The following is a 12,900-nucleotide window of genomic DNA, read 5'->3' on the forward strand; positions in this document are numbered from 1 at the left end:
GCAGTGCTACTGCTCCGCCTCAGAGAGAGAGCCGCTCGTCATCACTCACCGGGCTCTCCCGTGCGCAGCGGAGAGGTCCAGGCCGGCTTCTGGGGGGCAGCTCCCCCCCTGCCCTGCGGTGGGTACGCCTATGGGTGGCACTGTGGTCTAATCCACTGAGCCTCTTGGGCTTGCTGATCGGAAGGTCAGCGATTCGAATCCGTATGATGGGATAAGCTCCCGTTGCTCTGTCCCAGTACAAGTAGATAAATAGGTGGTGGGAAGGTAAACAACATTTCCATGCACTCTGGTTTCCGTCACTGTGTTCCATTGCACCAGAAGCAGTTTAGTCATGCTGGCCACATGACTCGTAAAGCTGTCTTGCAGACAAACGCCAGCTCCCTCAGCCTGAAAGCGAGATGAGCGCCACATCCCATAGTCACCTTTGACTGAACTTAACTGTCCAGGGGTCCTTTATCTTTTACCTTTATGATTCTGGGTCCCTTAGCAGGTTTTTGTCTGTGATTAAACAAAGAAGAAGCAGAAGCAGAAGCAGAAGCAGAAGCAGAAGCAGAAGAAGAGGAGGAGGAGGAGGAGGAGGAGGAGGAGGAGGAGGAGGAGGAGGAGGAGGAAGAGTAGTAGTTTGGATTTGATATCCCACATTATCACTACCCTAAGGAGTCTAAAAGCGGCTAACAATCTCCTTTCCCTTCCTCCCCCACAACAAACACTCTGTGAGGTGAGTGAGGCTGAAAGACTTCAAAGAAGTGTGACTAGCCCAAGGTCACCCAGCAGCTGCATGTGGAGTAGCGGAGACGCGAACCCAGTTCACCAGATTATGAGACTACCGCTCTTAACCACTGCACCACACTGGTAACTGAAGGTATGAACTAAATCTATTAAAAAGCATTGTACTCGAAACCGGGTAATACTGTATTCAACTTTGGTCCTGGGGTGGTTTCACTGACGTGGTTTTGCAGTACCAAATAGCTCCCCTAGGGGGAGTAGTTCATTTCATCCATGTCAGGGATGGGGAACCTCAGGTACAGAGGGCAAATGCCACCCTTCAGCCTTCTCTATCTCGCCAATAGGAGCCTCACCAGGACATAGTCGTCAGCATGTCATGCCTCTCACCAGCCATGCTTCACGATGATGACGTTTCAATTTATATACCACATACATGCATAAATGGCTGCTAAGTGGTTTCCAAGTATAAAACCAATTATAAAATTGATACATAATTAAAATATGCACTAGAGCAATTCCTTCAAAGCACTACAAATATCTATAATTAACATTTACAGTAAGACAAACTTGATTTAAAGAGTTAAAGGAGTTGAAAGAACGATTGAAAAAAATGAGATCAGGGGAGCGCTAGCCTAAACAGAGCCCGCAGAATGCCAGTACTGATGGGGCCTTGCTTATTTCAGCAGAGAGGGCATTCCACATCACTGGTGCCATTGGTGCTGTGGCTCCTTTAAGAGCTGACACTGGGTGCCCACTGGTAAGAGCTGCTTTATTCATTTGGGCCATCGTTAGCTTTATTAAACATGACCTGAATTCCCACAGGTCTTCCCCCTGCATTTCAAAGAGGTCTTGCTTGAGCTCCTGGACAGATTATGGGCTGCTGGCCAAATATCTGTAGAGTCAGGAGCTGCTCGAGTGCTGTCCTGCTCTCCGGCTAGATCCAGGCAGCAGCGGTGGTCAGCATCCCAAGGTTATTCTGCATTTCCCTAATGGATCTCCATGCATAATGAATTTGCTCATTAACAGATTGATTGGGAGGAAAGAGTTGGCTGCTAAAGCCAAGGGTAGGTCTTCAGGTTCCTTAAGAGATTTGTGATTGATGACTTAATGGGACCTAGGCCAGCAGATATGGACTTCAGCAGGGTTACTTGGGTCAGACCCCATTCTGGTGCACTGGGTTTTTTGTGCAAATCCCTCCACCTCCCCCCACAAACCTCTAAATTTGTGTATTTGTGCTGAGATTAGAGCTACGCTGAATATTTTGCTGGGTCTGATTTTGGAGAAGAAAGGAGCCACTTCCTTTCTGTGGTTTGCAGCAACAGCGTTGCAAAATAAAAAGTGTATATTACGCAAATTTGCATACAAAAAATGTGTATAGCAGGAGAAATTTGCATTAAAATGCTGGTGAATTTCCATGAGTCTTAAAAAAATAAATCACAAATCAGTGTGGGAATGTGGCAAATGAACTGCCGTAGGGGAAAAGGAAACCCAAAATTGACAGATTGTACCAACCCTACCTAAGGGCGGGATAGAGATGTTTGGTGGGATGCCCTTGGTCCCCAGTCCTGATGTTTCCCACTTGTGATTTGGGGGACCCAATTGCATCCATGCCTTCATTCTCCTTCTGCCCCCACCCTCAAACACAACACCCCCTTCCCTGCTGACACAAACCCTCCTCTAATCTTCCCTTCGTACCTCATAAGCTGAACAAACAGCCCTTCTCCTGCAGGTCTGTGTGGGCAAAGTTAATTATCTCCAAAATAGCTTCCAGAAGCCTCAAATCAATTTATGAAAACAAAAATTAACTTTCCATATAAACATAATTACAAGGAAACAACAGTATCCCAAGCGCTGGTATGAGTGTTCTTCTGGAAGCCGGGAAGAGAGCCAAATGAGTTCATTAGGCAATGTAATTAATAACACTCTTCCCCTTGCTTTAGGAAGCTGTTTATGGTCCTCAGAGCAGTTTTTTAAAAAAGCACTACACGATTGACAGGTTTAAAAGGTGTTTCAGTGATCAAGACAGTGGTTTTTCAAAGAGGTAGAGACAGTGTTTTTTCTGGGAGGGGTGCAGGGGGGGCATACCCCTAAATATTTTGTGAATCTAGGTTTGGCCTCATTGAGGGGCAGTAATACAATATGAGTAGGGAAATGAGAGTACCCATAAACAATTTTTAGGGGGGGGAAGCACTGGGTATATGAGTTTTTTGTAATTTGGAGATTTCCAAAAGGCACTGTCAAGTTGAAGCAGACATCCTGCCCTCTTCCATCTCTCTTACAATATATTGCTTTATTATTAGCAGTATGCCTACGCTGTGCTTTTGCACAAAAATTATATCAGAGCAGCCAGTCACCACCATCAGGCACACGGTCTAAAGGGGTCATGGCACAAAAAGAAACATGAGGGAGGAGGGAAAAGCAAGCTCAAGCACACAACCTCTTCAAGTTACAGTCAGTGCCAATGATGGCTTTGGCTTTCTTGCCTTGGATAAAGAGCAGCCCCTCCCCGGAAGCTCTCTTCCTCCCCCAGATCAGATCCAGGAGAGGAGCAGGTGACAACATCCAGGCAAGGAAGATCAGGGCAGCTCCTGCCACAAAGTTCTTCCTTCTGAATAGTGCTAATTATGTAATACACCAGGCACCATATAGCTCAGTGATACAGCACCATTCTATTCTCTCAACAACCCAGTAAGGAATAGGGATGGTTGGATTAGTCAATTTCCATATGTTCAGTCATAAGTCTGTTCTGTTGCATTTTGTGCAGGGCTTTTTTGGGGGGGGGATCAGAACTACACAAACATATAAATAATCTAATTTAAAGTATGTACACTTCCCCTAAAGTACACATTATATGCATCGTTGTACACATAGCCCCTAAAATGCACATTTCCCTATGTGGTTTTGGTACGGCATTGCCAAAATTGACATAGAGTGGCAACCAAAGGTTCTGTGTTCCAATCCATGTGTTAGTCTGGAAGGTGCAAATTAGGTGTGTTTACTTAAAAAATGAGAACCAAATGAAATTCTCCTCCTTCCCTGGGGAGGAAAGGTAAGATGGAGAGCATAAAATAAGATGGGGCAAGGATTGTAGCTCTGTGGCAAAGCATCTGATTTGCATGCAAAATGCCCAAGGTTCTACACATGGCATCTTCAGGTAGGGCTGGGAGAGACTCTGAGTGAAATCCTACACTGACTGCAAGTCAGTGTAGACCAGGGGTTCCCAAACTAAGGCCCAGGGGCCGGATGCGGCCCAATCACCTTCTAAATGCGGCCTGTGGTAATCAGCATGTTTTTACATGAGTAGAATGTGTCCTTTTATTTAAAATGCATCTCTGGGTTATTTTGGGGGCATAGGAATTCGTTCAATTTTTTTCCAAAATATAGTCCAGCCCCCCACAAGGTCTGAGGGACAGTGGACCGGCCCCCTGCTGAAAAAGTTTGCTGACCCCTGGTGTAGACAATACCAACCTAAATGGGCCAATATCTTGACAGCTTCCCATTCACTGGGGTATGTGTTACTCAAGGTAACCAAAGCGAGTCTCTATAGCCTAGCGGAAATTCAAACCCAGAAAACCAGCTCAGGCTCGAACATCCTCACAATGTCCTTTCCTATGTGTTCAGCAAGGCTGGGTCGACGTTGATCTGCTAAACATTTTTTTTTTTAAAAAAAACCAACAACATTCTATAATGCTTAATGGCAGTTTTCCATTGCCAGTGGCTCACTGCTGTTGCGTTTTAATAACACATTTTTAATAGCACATTGTTATAAATGGCAAGTACAGATCCACTCCAGCATGTGAAAACTAATGAATGGAAATGACTAAATTTTAATTATTTTGTATGCCACCCTTCATCTGAAGATCTCAGGGCAGTTCACAGCATAAAAATACAAAATAAAAAAAATACAAAATACATAACAAAAACAAGAGCAAAACAAACCCATAACCCTCCCCCCCTGTTCCACAAACACATTATGTCCATTAAAAGCAGTGGGTGTATTCCAAGCAGAAGTTAGTTTGAGACTAAGTTGTTGCCCACGATAGCTGTGTTCTACCTCCACAGTATGTTTCTGGGCACCGGTTTCTCAGAATCACAGGTGGGGAGAGAGTTTAGTTGCACTCCTTTTCTCCTTGCGGGCTTGCCATAGACATCTGTTGGGCTACTGTGTTAACAGGATGCTTGGCTAGATGGACCATGGACCTGATCCAGCAGAGCTCATCTAAGGTTCTTATAAATACAACCCTTGGCTTTGTTTGTTTATCAACTGCTGAAGAAGCAGTGATTCCTTTTCCACCCATCAGAGAGATGCAAGGTAGGAACAAATCTAGGTTCCTTTATCAACCCCCCGCCTCTCAGGAAAGCATTCGTTAATTACCACTTTCATTTGCCGCATGGCCTACAGCTCCTCTGGAATGCCCTCAATTAATTCCTTGCACCACTGGCATTGCATTTGCCAACAACGAAGGACACACCAAGTGAATAGTTAAGTAGCATGTGATGGAAAGCAGGCAACTCCACAGCTGAGTTAAAGATTCCCTCCCCGCTTTGCCCAAGTACACCACAGTAGAGCAAATTAGTCTTCTTTATAGGTGGACAGTGGGAGCCAGAGATTGAATTAGAAAGGAAATATTTGATCAGGAAGGGATGTGTAGCTGCTTTTTCTAACACACGCCAGAATGTTAAGGTAGGGTGCTCAGTAGCGAAGTAAGATGGGGTGGTGGGGGCGCCATCGAAGCTGCCTGTCCCACCCCCCCAAAACGTGCAGCGCGCCACGCTCCCAAAACGCACACCACGCCCCGCCCCAGAACGCGCGCCACGTCCCTGGGGGCAGGGCCCCTGCTCTCCACCCACCGTGGCGGAGCATGAAGCTCCGCCACTGAGGATGCTGGCTTGGGTTTTATGTTTTCCCAGCTTCCCCATTGCCAAATTGTGTTGTCTGGTCACTACCAATACTGGTGCTGCCTGGTAGTGAAGCAAAGGAGCTGTCCAGCAGACAAGAAGTAAGATTCAAGGTTAGGTTGTTGAAACAGCAGCAGAAGCTGTGCACTTGAGTAGCATTTAAAGGTGAAGGGACCCCTGACCATTAGGTCCAGTCGTGACCGACTCTGGGGTTGCGCGCTCATCTCGCATAATTGGCCAAGGGAGCCGGCGTATAGTTTCCAGGTCATGTGGCCAGCATGACAAAGCCACTTCTGGCGAACCAGAGCAGCACACGGAAATGCCGTTTACCTTCCCACTGTAGCGGTTCCTGTTTATCTACTTGCATTTTGATGTGCTTTCGAACTGCTAGGTTGGCAGGAGCTGGGACCGAACAAAAGGGATTTGAACCACTGACCTTCTGATCAGCAAGCCCTAGGCTCAGTGGTTTAACCCACAGAGCCACCTGGGTCCCTCTGAGTAGCATTTACTTATTTACTTACTTACTTACTTACTTACTTACTTACTTACTTACTTACTTACTTAATTTTTTACTCACCTTTCTTCCAAATGAGTATTCAAGGTGGCTTACGCTGTTTCAAAAACCTAAATTATAAAATACAAATGAATGAAAACAAACCAGTTAAACGCAATAATTAAATTACATCAAACACATTTAAAGGCAGCAATTAAAAGACAGTTTGCCCTGATGCAGTACTTTTTTCTTTAAAAATGTTTAGGGGTACTCAAATTTTGACTCAAGAAAATCACCATTTTATAGTTCAAATTGGGAAAAAAAATACAGTAAATGGACAGAAGTACAAAGATTCACAAAATGTTTAGGGCAGGCATCCCCAAACTCGGCCCTCCAGCTGTTTTGAGACTACAACTCCCATCATCCCTAGCTAACAGAACCAGTGGTCCAGGAGGATGGGAATTGTAGTCCCAAAACAGCTGGAGGGCTGAGTTTGGGGGTGCCTGGTTAAGGGGTATGTGTACCTGCAAGGGGAGGAGAGCACTGTATAAAGGATTATAGGAAACTGGGAATGTTGCTATCAGGATTTTTTTTAAAAAAAAGGTTCCCCAAGCCTGGCCCATCAGAAGCAGGGAGATGCAAGATAGATAAGCAGTGAGGAAATCATTGGGGGTGGCAGTAAGAAGCAAGGAAATGGCAGAGAGGGAGCAGGGAGAGGTAACGGCTAGCGCTTAACATCAGCTCTCCTACCCTGCTTATAAAAGCAGCTGCCTCGAAGGGGCTGTTGTTTCTGGGAGGTTATTTTAATCGGGATTAAAAGGTAAAGGCAAAGGTACCCCTGACCGTTAGGTCCCGTCGTGGGCGACTCTGGGGTTGCGGCGCTCATCTCGCTCTATAGGCCGAGGGAGCCAGCGTTTGTCCACAGACAGCTTCCGGGTCATGTGGCCAGCATGACTGAGCCGCTTCTGGCGAACCTGATCAGTGCACGGAAACGCTGTTTACCTTCCCGCCAGAGCGGTACCTATTTATCATCAGTCTGAGTGGTTGCAGTTGTTCAGGGCACTCCCCGAACCAATGGTTTTGGCAAAGGGAGGATATCGTGCCAGTCTGAAGGGGGGCAGGGTGCCAGTTGGGGTGGCCCTGGTGGGATGACACCAAAGGGAGCTTCTTCTTTGAGTTATGTATTCAGTGTGTGACAAGGCTAATCTCCTTTATCATTTTGCCAGGCATGGTTTGGTGTGTGGTGCTGTGTTTGTTTGCACACAGAGCTGGTCCTAGCCTCACCAGCTTCTGATAGCAATCTATTCCCTGATCTTCTTAGCAAATTCTCCACCCATCTCATCTCCTTATACAATATACATCAGTCTTCCCTAACCAACACCCCATGCAATGGACAGGGAGGATGGCAGTTGTACTAGTCCAAAGGATCTGGAAGGGACTAGGAAAGGGAAGTGTGCCATATATACATGCATGTATGATGTTGTGATCAGATCCCCATCTCTTTTCCCATCAGTCTATGCTCCCAATTTCTAGTAAACACAGCATGGTGGTCATCCTGAAATGCGCCTGTGATCAGCCTTCGTTGGATTCCTCCCAGCTCTCCTGTGGATCTTGTGCTCCTCATTGTTGATACTCTAATATGCTTCTCATTATGCCTTGTTATTGGAAAATTGAGTTTCCGCTGAAATCTGCAGTACTGACTTATTAGTGCAAGTAACCATGCTGCAGAAGCCATTGCCGCCGCCCCGGCATTGCACAAATCAGGCAGCACCAGATGGCATTTATCAGGATATTGACCATAAATCTTTGCAGTGGAAACTGAAGAAGAAAGGGGGAAAGGCATAATTGCTCATTAGTATCGTACAGGCCCTTGCTTTGTATTTAGAAATTAGCCCAGCACAGGCTGGCATTTATTTTCATTAACTGTTAATGCTTTAAAAAAAAAAAACCCTGCTCATTGTTCTCTGCGGTGTCCTTGTTACTTACCATCCCAAAGCAAGTAAACAGTGGGAGATCACAGTCTCATTTACATTGGGGCAAGGCAAGAGCAGCTGAGGGAGTAAAGTTAAAATACACTATTCTATTTGGGACAGGAATCACAACACACTCCAATAGTCCTATTCAACAGGGGCAGTCATTTTTTAAAAAAACTATTTTTTGCTCCTCCTTATTAGATCCTGTAAGGGGGAAGGATTATAGAGAACCCTCCCCCCTCATCAGAAGCAGCCCGTCTCCCAGCAGTCATGAAATCGAGGGGTCTGAAGGGGGAAGTCAGGAAACGGAGAGGGAGTGCGAAGGCTCGGGCAACATCCAAGAACCCCTGCTCCATAGGCAGGAAGAGAGAGAGGCGGGAAAAGTGGACAGGAATAGGTCAGACAGAAGACCCATCCCCCCGACACCGGAATTAAGGAGGAGGAGGAAAGGGAGGCGCTTCTCAGTTCTGAGGCTTTTATGCTGGTCCCGAACGCGGAGGGGGGTAGTGCAGGAATCTGACTCGAGCGGATAGACATGGAATGAACAGTCTGTTACACTGTAAATAATGTGCACCAATAAAAATGTCTGAAAGACAAGCATGTGGAAGGTCGTTACTCAAGAGTAGTCACAACAACCCTGACAGATCCCTTGCTAATATTTTGTGAAGCATGACTTCCTAGGTCCCCAGGGCACCACATTGTTTACCCTTGCTTAGCAGATGATCCCATCAAGTTCGATAGGGCCTAAAGCATGGTGACTGTGATCTGCATCTACATGGGCTGCACACACAATGCCATGGACTGGTTGAAAGCAGAGGAATGGTAGGAAGCACCAGCTGGGGGAACCCCCCAAGGGAAGAAGGTTCAGAGCCTGGGGATTGGTGATGGGACAATGATGAGGGATCACAGGGAGTAGTCTGGGAGGAGGTACCAGAAGCTGAAGAAGTAACAGGGTTTAGTGAGCAAGGAGAGTCTATGGCAGAGACAAGTCTAGAAGCAGAAGTGGAGGCAGAATCAGAGACGAGGGAGGCCAAGAGGCAAAGATGAGTCAGGCTGGTGAAGAAGCCAGGGTGTGACAAGTTCTCCTCTCCTCTGGTCTCCCAGAACCAGGAGAGGCATGAGGAGGGAGGAGCAAAGACAGGTACACTGGCATAGTCTCAGATTGCATGGGGAGGGCCCAGGGAAGGAGGAAAGGGAGGCTGTGGGAAGACCTTCAGGCTCCACAACTCTCTCATAAGGGCCAAGACCTCTACTGGGAAGAGTTGCTGTGCTCATTAGGCCTGGCATTCCTGAGCAGACCTTGTTTCTTCTAATAGAGAGTTAACTTCACTTACTCTGTATGATTTATTGCTGGCTTGCTCCTGACACACAAAAAACAATTTTCAGAAGGTGGTGGTCTCTCCTTCACTGGGGGCTTTTAAAGAGATGTTGGATGGCCATCTCTCAGGAATTCTTTAGCTGTGACCTCTGCATTGCAAGGGATTGGACTAGAAAACCCTTCGGGTCTCTTCCAACCCTATGATTCTATTATTCTACCTCCGAAATCAACCAATTGAACCCATTTATATAAAATAGTTTTTACTTGGTATTGAAATGGCATCAAAGGAGGGGGCCAGTTGGACTTCCCAGGAAAGGCACTGCTAAAGTTTGGGAGTCATTGCAGGAAGACCACTTCCCACCTAGCTACCAACCAGACTTCTGAGAGTGGTGGGACAAAAAGAAGATCTCATCTCCCCAATGACCTAAGAAATACTTCTTGTGGAAATTTATCATTTCCCACTTAGATGTTCCCGTGTTAGATACAGCTTCAGCATTCACTGTCAAACCTCCTTAGAAGCTGGGTGTAGACAGGATAGTGGTGCCTAGCACAGGACTTCTAGCCTGGATGCAGTTGCCAAGGAAACCACTTTCTTTGCCGTTGCATTTCCTGCATGTCAATGTCGCTTTGTGTCTGGCTTTTTCTCAGAAATGCAAAATAATCTGCCTCTCTGAAGAAGTGTTTTTAGAAAATACAACATGTTGGAGACATTTTTCTTTTACTATAAAAAAGAGAGAAATGGATGGAGGAGGAGAAAGAAAGAAAGAAATATGGGTCAATGAATGGGATGTTGGAACAGCAGGATTCCTTCTGCAGAAATCACAACTGTCAAAGCCTTGCTTAAATTCTGTTGATTTAACACGGCAGATTTATGCTTGTTAAATCCAACTTGGAAAGCAAAGTATTAGTAACATAGAAAACTGTCTTACAACAGGACAGAACATTGGTCCATTTAGTTCAGAATTGTCTACATTGACTAGTAGCAGCCCTCCGGCATTCCTAGGCTGGATCTACACTGACCTGTTTAACGTTATCAGAACAATATAAAATATATCTTTCCAAAATGTCACAGGGCATACTTGTAAAATAAAACATTCCTTACCTTTGTTTTTTGTTCATCAAAACGGCTATATCCCTGGTCGCTGGTGCCCTCTGGTGTCACATTTCAATAACGCATTATGAATGTTAAAAATAGAACAACATGTGTCCATATGGTTATTAAAACCATTCCTTAACCTTTCCTTAATGTTAAAAACCATGAGTGTAGATGCGTTCCTAGACTTCATTCCTAGCCATACCTGGAGATTCTGGGAACTGAATCTGGGGTGTTATGCTACAAAACAGGTGCTCCACCACAGAGTTACAGCCCCTCCTCTTACCAGGCCAACACTGAGGAATTCGCATACCAGGTGCTCAAGGCATCCAATGGATTCAACCTGTGACCTGCTGCATACAAAGCCAATTGCTCTGCCACTGAGCCACAGCCCTTTCTCCTAATCAACCACAAGGGGGAGCATCCCTAATACTGGCAATCTACCAATCAACTAGTATAGGTATTATGAACTAGCTGGCCCGGCCATGCTTTGCTGTGGCTCAGTCTGTTAAATGGACCCTCAGAGTCCCCCTTCAGACTACCCTGACCTTCAGTGTGGGTCATCCCTGTGAGTCCCCCCAGGCTGTCCCGACCCATGAGGTATCTAGGTCCCTCTTGCCCCCTCTCCTGGTTCATCCCTTCCCCGCCCCACCCTGTCCCGACCCATGAACTATCCCATCCTCCCCTCCCCCCACCCCCAGGTCATCCCTGTGATTCCCCCACCCTGTCCCGACCCATGAGCTATCCCGACCCCTCCTCCCCCCCACCCTGGCGTCCGACCTGTTTCAGGCGCTGTTGGTGCCGTTGTTGGCATACCAATGGGCCGTGGTCTGGTTTTCGGTGCAGCGGGGCGGGGAGGCGGGGGCTGTTTTTGATGGTGGGTTGCTGGGGTCTAGGGGTAGGATCCTGGTGTTGCCCTTTTGTGGAGTAATGGCCATTGTGGCGGTTTCAGCATGTTGGTTGCTGACATCACGCTCTTGCCCCGCCCTTGGAGACGTTGATTCTGCCTTCTATTTCCCAGCATGCACTTTAGGGTGAGTTGTGAGTTCTGGAAGACGGGGTTTTGGGGGTTTTATCTGGCGCAGGTGCGACATCTGTCTACGTGAACTGTATATAGTCACTCGCATATTCGCATGGGATGTTGTGTCCAAATTTGAATGCAATCGGTCAAGCGGTTTCAGAGAAAAGTGGAGTCACACCCACATGCCCAGTTTACATTTATATATATAGATTATTTCATAATCAGGGAGAGTCAAAGTTCCAAAAGGACTGGAGTAAATTTGTGGACTATATGGAGAGGAACTGTAGAAGTTTAAAGACACTTGCAGGACTGAAATAAATCCTACAAATTGACTTTAAATAGAAGGAATAAAGAAACTGCAAGACAGGAATGGACAAAAAAAAACGATTGCGGGGAGGGAGGGAAGTCAAAGCTCGGCAGAGCAAAGAAAATTGTAATAATTGATCAGATGTTTAGAAGAAAAATTCTGTGTTTATTATGTTTATGTTGTGTTTGTTGTTGTTTGTTTTGTTATTGTTTAAATGTGTTTAATTGGAAAATTTAATAAAATGTCTTTTAAAAAAAAAAGATTATTTCATTCTTCTCCCAAGAAACAAGAAGCATAGGGTAACATGTATCATTCTTCCCCTACTAAAAAGCCAGTTGACCACAGTTTCATCCAGAGTTGGAGTGATCAGTTTCTGAGCATGCACCATCAACATCTGCCAGCTTTAAGTGTCTCATGCATTGAAAGCAGTCCATGCTAATCTTCTCTATATCGTTCCAATTTTAGTATATGTGCTGCCAAAGCAAGCGAGATTCCAAAAAGAAATAGTGGAAGAGAATCTTAAATTGTTTTTTAAAAGCATATAGTATTTTATTAGAGTGGGAAACCAAAGATGAAGAAGTTAAATCAGTTATGATTAAGTGGGCTCGGGATGTGGGGCACAACATCCAATTTGAAAGTTGGGGAAAATTATGGAAAGCTGATATAAAATTCACATATTGCATACTAGTAAGAGAGAATTACATGAAAATGATGTATAGATGGTATATCACACCAGTGAAAATGGCAAAGGTGTTTAGGAAAGAAAATAACAGATGTTGGAGATGTAAGGAAAAGGAAGGAACATTTTGTCATATGTGGTGGGAATGCAAATGCATTAAAACATATTGGGGAATGATATAGAATGAATTGAAAAAATATTTAAAATGAATTTTGTCAAACAGCCTTTCTGTTAGGTATCTCAAATCAAGAGCTACCAAAAGAAAAATGGACATTCCTTATGTATGCTACAACAGCAGCAAGAATCTAGATTGCACAATATTGGAAGACAGAAGAAATACAATCAAAGGAACAATGGCAAGAAAAGCTGATGAACTATGCAGAATTGGCTA

General features: G+C 45.4%; 1 non-coding gene across 1 annotated transcript; it reads right to left on the reverse strand.

Annotated features, from left to right (window-relative positions):
- Positions 1–12,209: 12,209 nt before the first annotated feature.
- Positions 12,210–12,315, reverse strand: LOC118076626 (U6 spliceosomal RNA). The gene has a single exon (XR_004691528.1). It is a non-coding gene; the product is annotated as a U6 spliceosomal RNA (small nuclear RNA).
- Between the last annotated feature and the right edge of the window lie 585 nt (positions 12,316–12,900).

This window comes from Zootoca vivipara, chromosome 16 (assembly GCF_965207765.1).
Source record: "Zootoca vivipara chromosome 16, rZooViv2.hap1.1, whole genome shotgun sequence".
In the NCBI taxonomy this organism is placed as follows: Eukaryota; Metazoa; Chordata; class Lepidosauria; order Squamata; family Lacertidae; genus Zootoca; species Zootoca vivipara.